At 33.2% G+C, this 16,975-nt stretch overlaps 1 protein-coding gene across 13 annotated transcripts in view; it reads right to left on the reverse strand.

Moving 5' to 3' along the window:
• SIPA1L1 (signal induced proliferation associated 1 like 1) overlaps positions 1–16,975 on the reverse strand; it is a 395,826-nt gene that overhangs the window by 212,300 nt on the left and 166,551 nt on the right. For 10 of the 13 annotated variants that reach the window (XM_074235822.1, XM_074235823.1, XM_074235820.1 and 7 more), the window contains one exon: positions 12,655–12,717. The exons of 1 other annotated variant lie outside the window; for it this stretch is intronic. The gene's annotated coding sequence lies outside the window, so the exon portion shown is untranslated. Of the gene's footprint in view, positions 1–4,946; positions 7,869–12,654; positions 12,718–16,975 lie in introns of those variants that run through there. 2 more of the 13 variants (XM_074235812.1, XM_074235818.1) reach the window with 2 other exon arrangements.

Below are 16,975 nucleotides of genomic sequence, written 5' to 3' on the forward strand. Positions count from 1 at the left end.
GGTCCAAGAGCATTTAATGACTTCATTTTCTTATTACATTTCTCATATAGATAATGGAAGAATGAGATGTGAGAATCTAAATATAGGGGAATGATGAAAATAGATCACTATAGAACTTTTCCAGATATGTTTCATCTTTCTTCCATTTAGTAATTCTCATAGGTTCATCCATAAACACTCTTGGGAAGATCTTAGTGAGTTCAACCAAGCTTTCCATTGCTTATTGCTGGTATCTTCTAAATGTTGGAATCAAGAGAAGCATAACAGAGACATATGCCAAAATACTACTACTACTGTCACAAAGGATGTCCAGCAAAGAGGTAAAATGCTAAAGTGTTTCAGATGCTCTTCTATTCATAGAAGATGGATGACATTCATAGGATGATATAATGCTGATAGCACCAATCTCCTTAATAATAAAACTGATCTCAGTAATACTTATTATGATTCATAAGTAAAAAACTTAGCACAAAGAAAAAGTAAGCAAATAAAGAATGCTTCTTTGTCACTTCATACATTTAATTAGTAAATCAATTAGATTAGTTCATTGATGCCAATATCTTGGACACTCAATGCAGATATGCAAGGAACTATAACCAGAACTAGACAGGAAAAGAGAACAAGATGGATGCCAAAGTGCCTATTCTCTCCTGCTCATGAAAATACCTGCATATGTATAGACATACACTCACACTATGTTTCTCTTACATACATACACATACAAAGAATCTTTTCACACCAAAATTCTTGTGCTAATGCAGTGTCTCACTATAAACCACTCATCAGTCTCCAAAGAATCAAAATTGTGGGTCAAACAAAGGGCAATGGTGAGACAGATGGCACAAGAAGGCTTACCAACAAAAAGTAGTATTAAAGATTAGATCAGAAGAGGAGGTGATTCAATTATGTACCAAGAGGGAAGAACAACAGATGGAAAGTCAAAGTATTATATTGCTGTACATTAAATACAAATGACCCAGAGAAAGACCTCTAGGTTTAGTTCCTCCACTATGGACTTAAGAAGGGCAGAGGCAGAGATGGCACAGAGAAAGTGTATATTGGTAGTTATAGTCACCATTAGACAGTATCAGATGGATGAAATCCTGGGACAGTTCAGTTATCAAAGAACTGGAAACAGGATATTTTACTAAATATTTTTGTATATGAAGATTCATCAAATGGGGCAAGGGACAGCTAGACAGTACAGTGGATAAAGTACCAGTCCTAGAGACAAGAGACTCTGAGTTCAAATCCAGCCTCAGACACTTGATACTTATTAGTTGTGTAACCTTGGGCAAATCACATTGCCCCACATAAAAAATAAACAAAGAGGAAAATATATAAATGCATAAATAAATGGGTCTACAGTCTCTGCACTGCTGAATATTTGAGTTTACACAGAAAAAAAAAGTTCAAAATTCTTTTTTTCAAAAAGATTTCATTCATATTAACATCAGCCATTCTTAAAAGCATTCCTTTAAAAATATGCCTTTCTCAAGTACTGTGGAAATCTACAGCTAAGGGCAAATCCTTGACTAAATAAAGAATAAATACAATCACATCAGATTCAACAAATCATTTCTAATATTTAAGATTTTCAAAGATTTTGCCTGAACAGAATCAACACAGCTTGACTTCAAAAGAAAATAAAACAGGGGAAAAACTTTTTCAGTAGAGCAAATATTATTGACAAAAGTTTGATAGTCAAATTGTACATGAAAATATGAAGAAAATAAAAGGAGCTATTCTCTAAGGGATAACTGGATAAAAGAGGTGGAAGTTTTTCAAAGAAATGAAATTATCAATTCCAGATCACTAATATTAGCAATTTTTTGTATTTTTCACCTCAAACCCAATAAGCTAACAAAGATAAAAAATAGTGAAAATAGCCAATGTTTAATGAAATGCCTGGTGGAACTACAGATCATTTTAGGAAACAATATGAAATATTCAAACAACATGGAATCATATCTAAAAAGTTACTAAATTCTACAAACACTTAACCCAGTACATTATCACTAAACATAGTATCTAAGAAAAAGAGGACTGAGGGAGGAAAAGATTTCATTTCAACAAAAATAAATTGTAGTAGCAACAGTAAAAATATTTTTGTAGTAGCAAAGAAATTGAAACAAATATATGAATGAACTCTGCTGAATATTTTATTAGGTATTTAACACTATGCAAAGTATTGGAAATACATATGGAAATATAATAACTATCTCCATAGAGTTTACATTCTAAAATTTAAGAGGGGAAACCAGCACAGCCTGTGAATCTGTATGCACCAAACCAAACAGACAAGTCCAGATGTCTACAGAGGTTCACTGGGAGGCAAAGCATCTTCCCTATTGCTCTGAATAGGAAGAGGGTTTCTTTGTCTCACTTCTTACCACAATGTGTGTACACAGTGGATGCTAAATAAATGTTAACAGCTTTGAAGTGAGCATCATTTCGCTTTTTAAATTATAATTATAACTCCTTTGTGATACTGAGCCATTTAACCATACCAAGGACTCCATGGATGTTTGCTGACATGAACCTTCAGGGGTTATTACAACAAATGCAGAGGGAACAGTCTGATGCCACCTCAATGAAAAGTGGCTTTCCCTGGACCACAGCTCCAGGAAAAGGCCAGAAACAAAATTGGTAATTTAGGATCATGAGCAGGATGTTGCTATCCCTGAGACCCTGAGCTTTATCTTCCCTTGGGAGTACTGGGAACCAGGTGGTATTGGTTGTATCTGGGATGACATCCCCTTCTCCACAAGAGATGCTGTCCAAAATGATAGCTACATAAGGGCAAGGGCAGAAGGTGGCCTGGAAAGGATTCTAATAGCTTTGGGTATAGAGTCCTGAGCTTTCTCCATATGAGTCTGAAGAGAGGAGGTAGTGGTCAAGGTAGTGGCAATGATTTAACCATCCTGGTGCATGCTGTTCCTCCATCAGGGAGACTTGCTGCTTCAATTATGCCAGTCAAACTGAGTGCCAAAAATTAGAGGAATGACTCAACAATTTAGTGTCAATGTGATCTAATAGTTTTGCAACATCAGAAATTGTGTATATGGAAAGTTTAGAGAAACTTGTGAAGACTCGTGTATAAGCTTGCATAGGGGTATATAGATATATTCTACTAAAAAACTACTTTCTCTGGGAGGAGGGGAAAGTCCAAAGGGAACATGCCTGCAGTGTTGTGTCTGGAAAAACCCTTCTGTGCACATCACTTTGATGGTTGACTAAAAGAAAAAGAACTAGAAGAACAATGTAGCCAGAACACAATAATGGAAAGATTTTTAAGCCCTGGTCATTAGTGACCAATCTAGTTCCTGCTGAGAGATGTTGAACTAGAAGTATGGAATAATCCATGCATTTTCAGACATGGCCAGTATATGAATATCTATACTTACCTGTTAAAACAGAGGGTTCTTTTAGGGGAGAGGAGCAGTAGAAAGGGGCAATGTTGGGGGGAAAATAAGAGAAACTCAATTTTGAAAAATATTACATTTCCTCAATGGAAAGAGAGCTTCCAATATATTTTTATACTTTCATGATAAAAAGATTACAGATAACTACTTAAAAACTGTGGGACACCCCAAAATGCAGACTTTATTTAAAAGTTTTAACAACTCTTTACTTGGGAGAAAGAATATAAGACAAAGCATTCATCATTCATTCTTTTTTTACCACAATGGCTTTATGACAAGAAATCTTAGGGGCCAAAGGGATGAAATGTATCACCACTACCCAAAAACATTACTATCAAGATACCCCATGAGAGAAGACACGTGCAAAAAAAGAAGTTTTTAACTGACTCCCATGTAACTTTGTTCACATGCAAACTAGGGTGAAAGGGTCATTCCACTATTAGGATGGAGACTTCCATTTTGCCCCTCCTCATATTCTTATATGAATGTGTCTTCTGATATAAAAAGTTCCTTCAAAAATGTGCATGTGCTCATCTAGCTGAGCTTAAAATCAGATCTCAAATGAGTTAAAAAAAAAAAAAAGCTTTGTACCACATTTGTGGTATGTCAGATGTATAAAAAACTAATACGATATACACATAATAGAGCACCAGACCTAAAGTCAGGAAGACCTACGTTCAAATCCTCAGACACTTACTAGCTATGTGACCACACACAGTATATGAACAAACAGTTGTTAAATGAAGAATTATAATCTATTAAGCATATGAAAGAAAGCTCCTAATAACAATAATGAGAGAAATGCAAATCAAAGTAGCCCTGAGGTTTCAAGTCCTACTCAACAAAAGTCAAAAAATACAAAAATAACAAAAGTCAATGTTGGAGGAGTAATGGGAAGATAGGAATAGTGCCATTATTAGTGCAATTATAAATCAGCATAACTATTTTGGAAAAAAATCTGAAATTATGCAAATAAAATAATTAAAATGCCCATACATTTTGACGCAAAGGCTCCATTATTAGGTATATATACTAAGGTAGGCATGTCCAACCTCATTCATGATCATTTATACAGTTGCTTAATGAGAAATTGAAAGAACAGGTGAGCACATGCACTAATGCTGCAACTTTCACAGACCAGCTTAGCCCTTGACTAACAAAGCTCAACTTTTTCATGAAACTAACATTGTTTGGTCTCACAGAGTGCCAAAGCTTTTTGTCTGTTCTCTTTTTATTTTTTAAAAAAAGATATGTGTATAGAAATGAGGATATTTATTTTAAAATGTTATATGACTCATCATAATTGCAACAGAAAATTTTATTGCAGGCAGCATTAATTATTATTTTGTCACAGGACTTTGAGAATAGATTTCAAGACTTTAGAAACCACTAACTGAAGTAAAGACTGACAGAGTGCTCTCTGTATGGGGGGTGGGGGGAAGGAAGCAAGATTGAGGGAAAATTGTAAAACTCAAATAATACCTTTTATAAAAATAAATTAAAAAAAAAGAAACCACTAACTGTATTTCAGTATATTTGCTCCTCCATTCTCAGCTCACATCAACAATTTTCCTGAAATTTTGCAAACAGAATGTATAGAGTTGGAATCACATCTGTAAATTAAAGAAAAATTTATTCAGGTATCTTCATTGAACTTTTATAAATTGTACCTACCTAAAGAACAACTTATAAATGTCCAATAAAGCATGAATGTGGTCTATTTATAACACCTCTTTTGTGTAGAATGTATTATTTGCTAGTAACTTTTTACCACGTATGAAGCACACAAAATGTAAAAAATAGATCAAAAATTTCAGACAAGCATTTTGAAAATACTCTTCAATCTCAAACTAGATATAAATGCATTGGTATCAAAAAAAGAAGGCTCAATTTTCACATTAAAAACACATGCTCTTATTTTTTTGTTAAATTTTTAAATTAGCTAATGTTTTATTATTTTACTCATTTTAATATTTATACTTTATTACATTACTTCATTTTGTTACTACATTCATTGGCAATATGAGATACACTGTGGTTATAAATATTAAATCCTATATATGGTCTCTGACAAGTTTTTGTTGGTAGAGGCAGCCCAAAAGAATCTCTGACAGCACTTTTTGTGATAGCAAAGAATTAAAAATAAAGCACATGCTATTCTATTGGAAAATGATTATTAAACAAAGTGTGATACATAAATATATTTGTCCTTATTCCTCTTTTTAAAAGTATTTTATTGCTATAAAAGATAGCTGGAGTTGAGGGAGAAGAGATACAGAGGAAATTTTAAGTAAAGTTAAAACAAAAAATAAAAATAAAATTTTACTTGAAAATAAGAACCACAAAATTTCCCAAAAGAAATCCCACCTACTTTTCTTCTGTTCTTTTATACATCTAGTTTATTATCCATCCATAAAAAGTATGAAGTGGTAGTACCAGATCAAATTATGTTACAAAGCAACAATCATAAAGTCACTCTAGTACTGGATAAGAAATAGAGTAATGGATCTTTGAAATAGATTAGATACACAATGCAAAAAATAGTAAATAAACGTAGCAATACAGTGATTGATAAACTCAAGCTTTGGGGAAAAGAACTTATCATTTGACAAAAGTTGTCAGGAAAATGTTAAGTAATTTGGAAGAAAACTAGGCAAAGACCAATATCTCATAGCATATACCAAGATATAGTCAAAACAGATAAATGATTTAGACATAACGGGTGATATATCATAGGTAAATAGGGAAGCACAGAAAAATGTATCTATCAGATCTATGGATAAGGGAAGAGTTTATGACCAAAGAAAATATAGGGAAGATCATGGAAAATGAAAGACAATTTTTTTTTAATTTATGAAATTAAAACTTTTATACAAACAAAACTAATGCAGCAAAAATTAAAAGGAAAACATGAAACTGGGGGAAATTTTTAAAGCAGTTTCTCTTATAAAGGCCTCCTATCTTAACTATAGAGAAAACTGAGTCAAATTTATAAAAATAAAAATTGATAAGTTGTCAAAGTAGTCAAAGGATGAGAAACTCTTAAATAACTCTTGAGAAACCACCTCATCTATCAGATTAGTTAGCATGACAAAAAAGGAAAATGATAAATGATGAAGAGGATGTGGGAAAATGGATGCAAATGCACTGTTGGTGGAATTATGAACTAATTCAACCATTCTGGGAGAACTATGCCCAAAGGGCATAAAATTGTGCATACACTTTGATCCAGCAATACCAGTACAATTCTACAGATCAAAAGAGATCAAAGAAAATGGGGGGAAAATATATTTGACAAAAATATTTATAGCAGCTTTTATGTTTTTGTGTGATGGAAAAGACTGGAAATCAAGGCGATACCCTTGGGACTGTCTAAACAAATTATGGTTTATAAGACCATGGAATAAAAATAACTGCAATACTGAAGAACAATCAACTGTGAAAGTTAGCTCCTCTTATTTCAAGTCAATGATCCAAGAAAATTACAAAGGACCCATGATAAAAGATGCTATCCACCTTCAGAGAGAAAATAGATGAACTTTGACTACAAATTGAAGCATATTTTTAATTTTTTGTTTTCTTGAGATTTTTTTATGTTTTTTCTTTTGCAATGTGGCTAATATGAAGATGTTTTTCATGACCTCACATATATAATCCATTCCATATTGCTTGTCTTCTCAAGGGGAGAAGTAAATAGCAAAAAGGGAGAGGAGACTTGGAACTCAATTTTTTTAAATCGATGTTAAAATTTTTTACACTAATTAGAAAATATTTGATGAAATAAGTAAAAATGTATTTTATAAAGAAAAGAAAAGCAATCAAACCATCAACTCCTCTGAACAATGGTCATTTTTCCTTTTACTGCTTCTATGGGTATACACAAACATATTCACAGATACATAGATAAAGATTTGCATTTCTCTTATATTTCTCAAGTGTGGTGTGTTCAGTTGTTTTTCAGACCCTTTTGACTTTACAAGACCCCTTTTGGAATTTTCTTGGCAAAATACTTAGGTGCTTTACCATTTCCTTCTTCAGCTGATTTACAGATGAGGAAACAAGAGATTTCCTCAAGGTGACAAAGCCAGAAGGTCTGAGACCAAATTTGAATTCAGGTACTTCTGTCTCTCTAAGCCCAGCACTCTGTCCATTACATCACTTAACTGCTTTAAGTGTAAAGTAGCCACTGAGAATTCGAAGATTAAGCAAGCAAAACAAAAGCTCTCTAATAAAATTTTGGTTATGATCTTTGCAATAGCCTATGCCTAACTTTCTGAGCCATCTAATTGCAAACAGAAAACCTCATTACTAAGTAGTCTGATGGACACTTTACCCCCAGCATTGAAAAGTCAGTCTCAGTCTCTCTGTCTCTCTCTCTGTCTCTGTCTCTCTCTCTCTCTGTCTCTGTCTCTCTCTCTCTCTCTCTCTCTCTCTCTCTCTCTCTCTCTCTCTCTCTATATATATATATATATATATATATATATATATATATATATGAATAAGTTACCATGTTATGGGATAGGCATGGAGGGTCTTCACTTATGGTGTTTTGTTTTTTTTAGAACAGAGAATGTTTAAGGTAGAAACTGTCTACTAAGGCAAATAAACAGTTCATCTCTAATTTAAACTTGCAGAATAAACCTAGGTCACAAAAAGTTATTTTCTCATGGTAACCTAACACAAGTATATATGTCAGGACCTGAAACAGTATCTTAAGATAGTGAAACAGTATTTTCCTGCCTCCAAAATAGTCCACTATATACTAAATCACAATGTCTCTAAAGTTCTGAAATACCTTAGGGAAATAATGATCTAAACATAATACTTGATTTTAATTTTATCTAACGATATACAAAGAAATGTAAAGATTCTCTAAAATTATGTTTTTCTACTCTTTCCTCAAAGACTATCAAACTTGAAACAAACATTTATGTTCTTAATTCCCCCAGTCAGAAAAAGAAATAAGTAGAGGAAAAAAGGGAGCAAGTAGAGGAAAAAAAGAAATAAGTAGAGAAGATCCATGTAACATTACAGAGTTTGATTTGATTTAGATCATTTGTCCTGGCTAAATGTTGACTAAACCAGCACTTTCAAGTCAGCAAGGGTGCTGAGAACAATGCCTAATTGTCCATTTGAGACATGCACTGACCCACAGGGTTAAGTGAATTTCCAATCTCCCATGATGGGCTCTATTTCATTTTGAGGGTAACAAAATAACCAAACTCACCAGGCCCCTCTGTCCTTGTAAGGAAAATAAATCTGAAGAGTTCATTCCATGAAAACAAAAAAAGAATATCAGTTTGCTGACTTTTAAAAAAAATCATTCAATTTCTGAACAATAATATTTTCCACCAATAGAGAAAGGGATGAAGGACTAGAGCTGTAATTTCCTTGGTATAGAAAACTCAGAGATAAGGAAACTATCCCTTTCTAAAGCAGGTCAGCCTTCTCTAAAATACATAGCTTCAGCGGGTTTGCTAGGGTTTGATAGATTATTTAAGTGACCCAGGGTCACAAAGGCAGGGTCAGAGTGGAATTTACACACTAAATTTCCTGGTTCTGGAAACAGCTCTCTCTATCCATAATATGCTGCCTCTCTTTTTCAGTATTGTTTTAAAAACAGGTGGGTGGGTGGGAGGATCTAGGGGATGTTACTTTAGTCACTGTATATTTCTTTCTCTGTTAGGGCTGACAAATGAAATAGCATTCAATAGTAGCAAGAAAGATTAAAAGAAGTTCATGAATTAACCTGATGAATATGTCCTCAACACTCTTAATACTTTTAAGATTTAGTAAAAAGGTCATTTCTTTTTTAATGAAGTAATGAAATGTTTACATAACAGGGTCATGATTTTTCAAATACTCAGTACAGTGTTCCTTCCTGCTGGATCTACCAACAAAGAGTAGCACATACTCTGCAATGTACAGTTTGGGAATTGCCTGGACCACTGAGAGATTATGACTTGTCGGAGGGAGGATTTGAATAAAGGTCTTCCTAACTCAGAGATTAATTCTCTATCCACTACACAAAGTTGTCTCTATTTCCATTATTCTCCTCAAAGGACATTTGGTTGTTGCTCAAAGAAAAATTAAAAAAAAATCACAATGGACAAGGTTTTGCATCATAACCTTTTGTCTAGAAAGCTCAATTACAGATACAGAAACATAAAAGCCATTAAGGAAGTTGGGCAGTTATACTGTGCCAAGCTTTGAAGGAAAATCTATCCTTTCTCTTCTATCTATCCCCCTTTTCAAAACTCAATTGCACCATAAGAATTTTCAGGAAGAAAAATCTATTTTCCAAGTTAATACATAATAGTTCATTTTGTAGAAGATGACTTTCTGCATAATATAACACAGTTTCTTGAATATTTTATGACATAAACTTGGAAGTTCAAAAAAGTTTTTTTTAATTTTTTGGTTGAGGAATAGGAGATGCAGCCATCAGACTAGAAATGAGTAAGTCTAAGATAAAGACTTCTACAAAGCATGTCAAATGTCAGTTAAATTTAAGTTACTCTGACAAATACTGTGTGTGTGTGTGTGTGTGTGTGTGTGTGTGTGTACAGATATAGACATAGACATACACACACACACATATAAGAACTACTCAATTAAAAATAATATCAGAACTTTGGTCACATAATTCAAGTATGGATTAATTCAACATGCTATAAAAGTTCATTTGAGAATATTAGAAATTTTTGAGGCAATCTAGTAAAATATTATCTATTCATTGCTCAAAAGTCCTCTAAACTATTATGAGACAAGAACCAGTGATTCTAATGTTTCACTGCAGAAGAACTCTTAGAATGGAGATTACCTCTACAAATACAGATTAGCATCTTGTGGGTGGAATTACAGTTTCCTAGAGTTGCCTGGGACAGTAAAAGGTGATTTGTATACAGTCACATGGCCAGCATATGTTAACGGAAGTTCTCAAATCTAGCCCTTGAATCCATGGTTTACCCTCTGCTTCTCTTATTCTATTTTGTATCCCTTTATTAAGACAGAGCATCACAACCCTCCCAGACTAAGTACTAGCTTAGCTTCCCACTAAAATGCCTTTGTGCTAACTTAATAATATGTCCTAGACAGGATAGATAGAAGTGTCGATTTGAAGAACAATTTTTCTCTCTTCTCCAAAGGTCTGGTTAAAGATAACTACCTGGTGTTTATTACATAAGAATATATAGACACACTAATATGCATGCTTTACATCTTAGAAACAATGTTCAGAAAAGGCTTCTATCTCCTAACCAACAAATATTTGTTTTCTTATCAGCTATTAAGAAAATAGTACAGGGCGGCTAGGTGGTGCAGGGGATAAAGCACTGGCCCTGGAGTCAGGAGTACCTGGGTTCAAATCCGGTCTCAGACACTTAATAATTACCTAGCTGTGTGGCCTTGGGCAAGCCACTTAACCCCATTTGACTTGCAAAAACGTAAAAAAAAAAAATAGTGCCATTTCTGACACAGTCACTCCTTTTAAAAACCAAAAAGGAGGGTCAAATAAAAAATGTGCCTGAAATAATGATCAACTGGAGTAAAAAGAGTAATAATTCTAAAAATGTATTACAGGGAAATGTATCTATCTACATAGAAGGATGAGATGCATACATATATATGAGGCAACTACCTGTCACAGTGTATAAAGCACTGGATAAGGAAGATCTGAGTTCAAGTTCAGTCTCAGACAATTGCTGTGTAATCCTTGGCAAGTTGTTTAACCACCATGTGCCTCAGTTTCCTTATCTGTAAAACGGGGGTGAAAACAGCATTTATCTCACAGAATTACTGTGAGAGTCAAATGAGATATCTGTAAAGTGCTTAAGCACAGTGCCTGACACAGAGCAGGAATTAATACACATACAATGTGTACATGTATATATACATGCATGAACACAGATACACATACTCCCATTTCCCCCCTCATTCATACATACATATATATGCACAAACATGCGCATATATATATATATATATATATATATATATGCACATACATACCATACATGGTGATTTTTTTTTAGAATGTGTATGTGTGTTTGTGCACGTGCAGGCACTGAAAGCACTATTGTGATAAAAGGAAACATTAGAAGTATTTGCTCTCTAAATGAAGATACCAGGAGATGATAGCCAAACATTCACACAGCAAATGGAGAATGAACTCTGGAAAGTCCCTGGCAAGAACAGTCCACTTCCCAAGTCTGATCAACCATCACCCACATGAAATAGCTCCATCTGATATAGTTGTTAATAAGTAATATTTCCAGAGACAGTATTTCAAATAATCATTTCATTACCATGTAATGTTCCTTTTCTCTCATCTCATCTCATAATCAGATTTACAGAACAAATGATACAAAAACAAACTGTCATTTAATAGTAAGAAGGGATGAAAAAGACAAAAAAGAAATAGGCTTTTAACCAAGCTACTTCAATTCTAGATGACCTTTCAAAAAAAAACCAGACATTTTATTACAGATGTCCAAGAAGTTTAATGATTTATTTAACTCAAGAACCTTAAGAACAAACCCAAACTCTCCTTCAATGATACAGAAACTCTATAATATCATACAAAAGTCTTTAATGACTTGGAGCAAGGTTTTAGGAAGTGTGACACCATAATAATCTTACTATCAGTCAGTTCTACTACTAGCCAAATGACCATTTTTCCACAAAGCAACTACTGTAAAGAGAGTATTGAGAAAGGTCACAAATAAAAGGGGTCGACTGATAGGCAAAACCTTTCTTAAAGAAGAAAAAAAGCCAACTATTGTATTTTAGTCTCACATTCAAATATAAAACCACTAGTTGCAAACTGTTAAGACTGAAGGGGATACCATTTGACACCTGCAGTGGCAATTTGATTTAATAATACTACTTTGTGTAGCTTTGACAATAACTCCCACTTTCCCCCAAGGAAAAACTGGTGGTTTGCTAAAATAGAGGTAAGTATATGCCATAAACAGCCTGCACAATCCATCCTTTAATAGATAGTGAAATTAATTGATACTATAGTGCGTCAGTTGTGAAAATGCTGGTTTCAAGAGCATCTAACCAACCTGATCCTTTTCCAGTTTAAAAAAAAAGAATAAAATAAAAAGAATTTTACATTTCTCTTTTTTAAGCACTCCCCAACAAGAAATTTTCAACATTAAATTAAATGAGAACGCTTTTCACTGCAAATTAATTTATCAGAATTAGATTAGAGTCCAATACTTACTATGCTCTCAAGATATGATGGTCATATAACTAGATAACAACAGTCTTCTTTCAGGGACATAATCTGTGGAAAAAAGTCCAAGACAGTTTCAATGTACTTTCTATGTTGTGCCTTTTTAAAGATTGCTTTTAATTCAGTTTTTAATATAAAAATGTAAAATTATTGTTGATGTTGCTAAAAATTTAAACCGAGAGAAAATTCTAAAGAAATTCTCTACAGGCTTCTTCTAACTACTTAAAGAGTAGCATATTCAGCATAATACGATTTAAAGGTAGACAAATAAGATCCAATGTTTAAATTCTTAAATTAGAGATCTAAGGAACGATCATGACAGGGAAAAAAGCATCAATCAAATATTTGCTACTACCTAATTTTTTATAACAGTTACCAAAATTTAGTATAGTGTAGAATGCTGAGCCAATATATAAATAGTAATGTTAGAAACTCTGGCATATTTCAAAGAACTATTTCCCTTACCACAAAAGTGAAAAACCAAAAATTCTGTCTTCTTTCGGATAGCAGGACAAAGAACACCACAACACACCAAATTTTACAAAGAAAGCAAGACTGAGAAATACTGACGTGTTACTATTTCCAGTAATTCCAGTAACAACAATATGGAAAATCATTGCAAAGTAGAAATGTTGGACTCTTTCCCAGACATTAATTAATAGAGAGAGACAGAGAAGGCAAGAATGCATGAAGACCTGATTGTTGTTAAAATAAGGAATCCAGGATAATAAGGGAATACATTAATAAAGAAATTTTTAAAAAGTATAAGCTCTGGATTCCAAAGTACATTAAGAAACTAAACTATGAATAGTAGTAAGATATTTAAATAATATTCAAGGGGAGTTAACTTCTTTGTTTCTTACAAAGAGCATAGAAATCACACTTTAACAATAAATCTTTGAACTGAGAAACTAGACAATCCATTTGGAATCAATTATAATGCCATTCAATGGGATATATATGGAAATGCACAGGAGTCACGGTAAAAATTAAAGTGAGCAAAGATTGAGAAGCTGTAAAGAAATCAATCCCTTGTTCACTCACTAATGTTATTTCTTCAGTCAGCTAGATCTACACTAAGTGGTCTCAACAGTTTACAGAATGCTAAAAATTCTGAAGGTTGTACAATCAAAAGTATCTCAAAGTAGTAACAGAAGAAAAAAATGAAATTCAAAGTTTGAATATGTTTAACAGAACATGTGCAGAGAACCACAGACAAGGGAAAAATGGGATGTTTGACACAGGATATTGTCATAATCAGTGCAGATGATATACTGATGAACCCTTTTTAAAACTATTAACAATAGCCACAATAGACCATAACTGCAAAACTTGCTGTCCCCATTCCATCATTCACCCCATCAGTGTAGTAAAACCCTACTATTAAAAGCTTTGCTATTCCACAGATTCAATTATATGGTTGCTCAAATTATATACCCCATATTTATATTGCATTTTTTTAACAGACCTGATAGACTTGTAATAAAGTCACCAATCTCAACTCCAGGCACAAGATCTACAAATTATTTACAAAGACTATGATTAAAAGTTAAGGAAGAGCTGAATCCACTGATAATAGCTGCTGAGGCAATAACACTTAGTATTGTATTACAATTTAAGGTAGGCTTGAAGGAAACAGGCTATGTGAACATAAATTACATGAAAGTAAAAAAGAAATGAATGAAGTAGAGAAATAAAAGCACCAAGTGATAGAATAGAAAAATTTAGAAAAAACAATTCCTCACATTTTATCATTAACTTCTATATCCATATACTAAATGCAGTTTAAAAGATCACTGAACAAATCTCCTTGACTTTTACTTTATTTTTATATAATCATATTAAATTCTTAAAGTATCCAAAGATTTAATAACTTAAAATTAACCAAGACACCCTGTACTATGAAGAAAGCACAACAATCATCCATTTCACTTCTAACAGAGACAATCTTGAATTAATCAGTAGGAAATTTCAATTTATGCCTATTCCCAAGACAAAAATCACATATGATAGTGTAGCTCTCCAATCCAATCACTATATTTTTGTCCCTAGTTGTCTTAATTTCACCTTTTAAAAAAATGAATATTTAAATTTATCTATTCCAGGATCAAATTTTAAGGTTGTTAGAAGTCTACAATTAGCAAGAGAGCATTCAGGAAACTAATCATCTCAGTGAGGAAAGATAATGAAATGATGGGGACAAATCAGCAGCAACAGAGAAAATAATCCCTTTCTTAAAAACTGGTCTAATCTATCTTCAATGCAAACACTCCATTCAATTTCTGTTAGGGTCAATTAAGAGAAAAGAAAATGAAAAGAACAAAAACCTAAAGAAAACTTTGTACCTGTGGAAGGAAATGGAAAGAGTACCAGGAAGGAAGGAAGAAAGGAGGGAAGGAAGAAGAGAAGAAAGGTAGCCAGAAGAATTACTTAAAAGGGAACAAATAGTTGGTCACTAGGTAAAGGGGAACTAAAGGGGGAGAGACAGGTTAGGACACACAGTAAAGGAAAAAGGCTTTATAAAACATAGGTAGAAGGAGAGGATGGGTAGATATTGAGCACAGGCTATATGTCTTGAAGGAATCCAATTTTCTTAATATTTCTTCTGACAGTGCTATTCTATTACAACTTCTAACAAAATCTTACTATAAAATAACTAGTTATAAATCTGAAAAAGAAAAACATAAGCTTATGATTTAGATATATATGCCAAGTTTGTTAGAAAAAAAAAGACTCCAAAATTTGAGAAATCTTACTTATTCCCTAAACAGTATTTCCCGAGATCCTCATAAATTCTCCTCTCTTTTGATACTCAATGAACAGGATTTCATCTGAATTCTTCCATTCCCAATTCCAATCTGTACCATATAATTTATCAACTATATTATAACTTGCACTATTCTCATCTGTATCATGACTCATCTCCACAAATGCAGTTCCGTTCTCTTATAGTACCTGTGAACGTAAGAGCAATGCCTTATAATAAACCTCTGTGTTGCATCTTCTCATTAATTCAATAAATACTGCAAGTCAATGTTAGTGTTTAAATTACTTGGGGATATACAATAATTTTAATATATTTTTACTCAGTGGAAGCAATAGTCAAAAATGTGGGCTTTTCCTGATGCTATTCTGACTTAGGATGTCTGATTGACTACATAAAACTAGCGTAATCTGGGGTGACTAAGTGGCACAATGGATAGAGCGCCAGACCTAGAGTCAGGAGTACCTGAGTTCAAATCCGACTTCAAACACTTAATAATTCCTAGCTATGTGGCCTTGGGCAAGCCACTTAACATCAATGCCTTGCAAAAACCTAAGGGAAAAAACTAGATTAATCTGATTTTCTTAGGGGAAAGGAAGAGAGGGTGGTAGAAAAATGTGAAACTCAAAAACTTGCAAAAAGATCAATGTTGAAAACTACCTTTGCATGTAACTGCAAAAAAGTAAAATTTAATATATATTTTTTCATCTGTTAAAAATTTAATTAAGAATCAACAAAAGATGGGTTACCCCTCACTTTGCAAATATCACTTCTACAATTTCAGAATGAAAAGTTCTTAAAAGGAAAAGTAAGATTCATAAATAGCATCGTGTCACTCTACAAACATGGGGGACATTACCATTACTCCTAAAAACATAGCAAATAAACTTGAATCAATTTTCAAATTTCATTTTATTGTGAAGTGCTATATTGAGTGCTATTAAATTTCAAATTTAAGTGTTCTCTTTTCAAGCCTCCAATACTCTCCACCTTATTTCTTTATTTAAAAAAACTAATTCCTTCATCAAACCCTTATCTTCATGCTAAAACACCTTGGCATCTTCCATTGTCTTCCCTTCTCCAGTTTCTAACAAGATAACTTTCTCCATCTCAAGGCCTTCTCCTCAAAAATGGTCCTGTTGTCCCCATACCAAGTTTCCAGGAGACTATCAACACTATTTTTTTTAACATTATTTAATGTTTTCTCCATAACCAAATTCTCCATATCAGTGGCTTTTTTATTGCCTTCTCTATTTCCTGTCCAAATCTCCTCATTCTTAAAAATCTTTCACTAGACCTTACTTCTTAGGTTTTTATCATATCTTTCATTCCTTTCTCACTAAAACTTCGAGAAAACACTGTACACACTGCTTCTACCTTCATCTCCTCTCATTCATTTCTCACTCCTGCACTATATTGCTTTCAAGTTCATCATTCAACTTAAATTACTTTCTTGAAAGTTAGCACAATCTTTTAATTGCCAAATATCAAGATGTTTTCTCAGTATCTATCCTTCTTAATCTGAATTTGATACTATTGACCATC

The sequence above is a fragment of the Macrotis lagotis genome, chromosome 4 (assembly GCF_037893015.1).
Source record: "Macrotis lagotis isolate mMagLag1 chromosome 4, bilby.v1.9.chrom.fasta, whole genome shotgun sequence".
Lineage (NCBI taxonomy): Eukaryota > Metazoa > Chordata > Mammalia > Peramelemorphia > Peramelidae > Macrotis > Macrotis lagotis.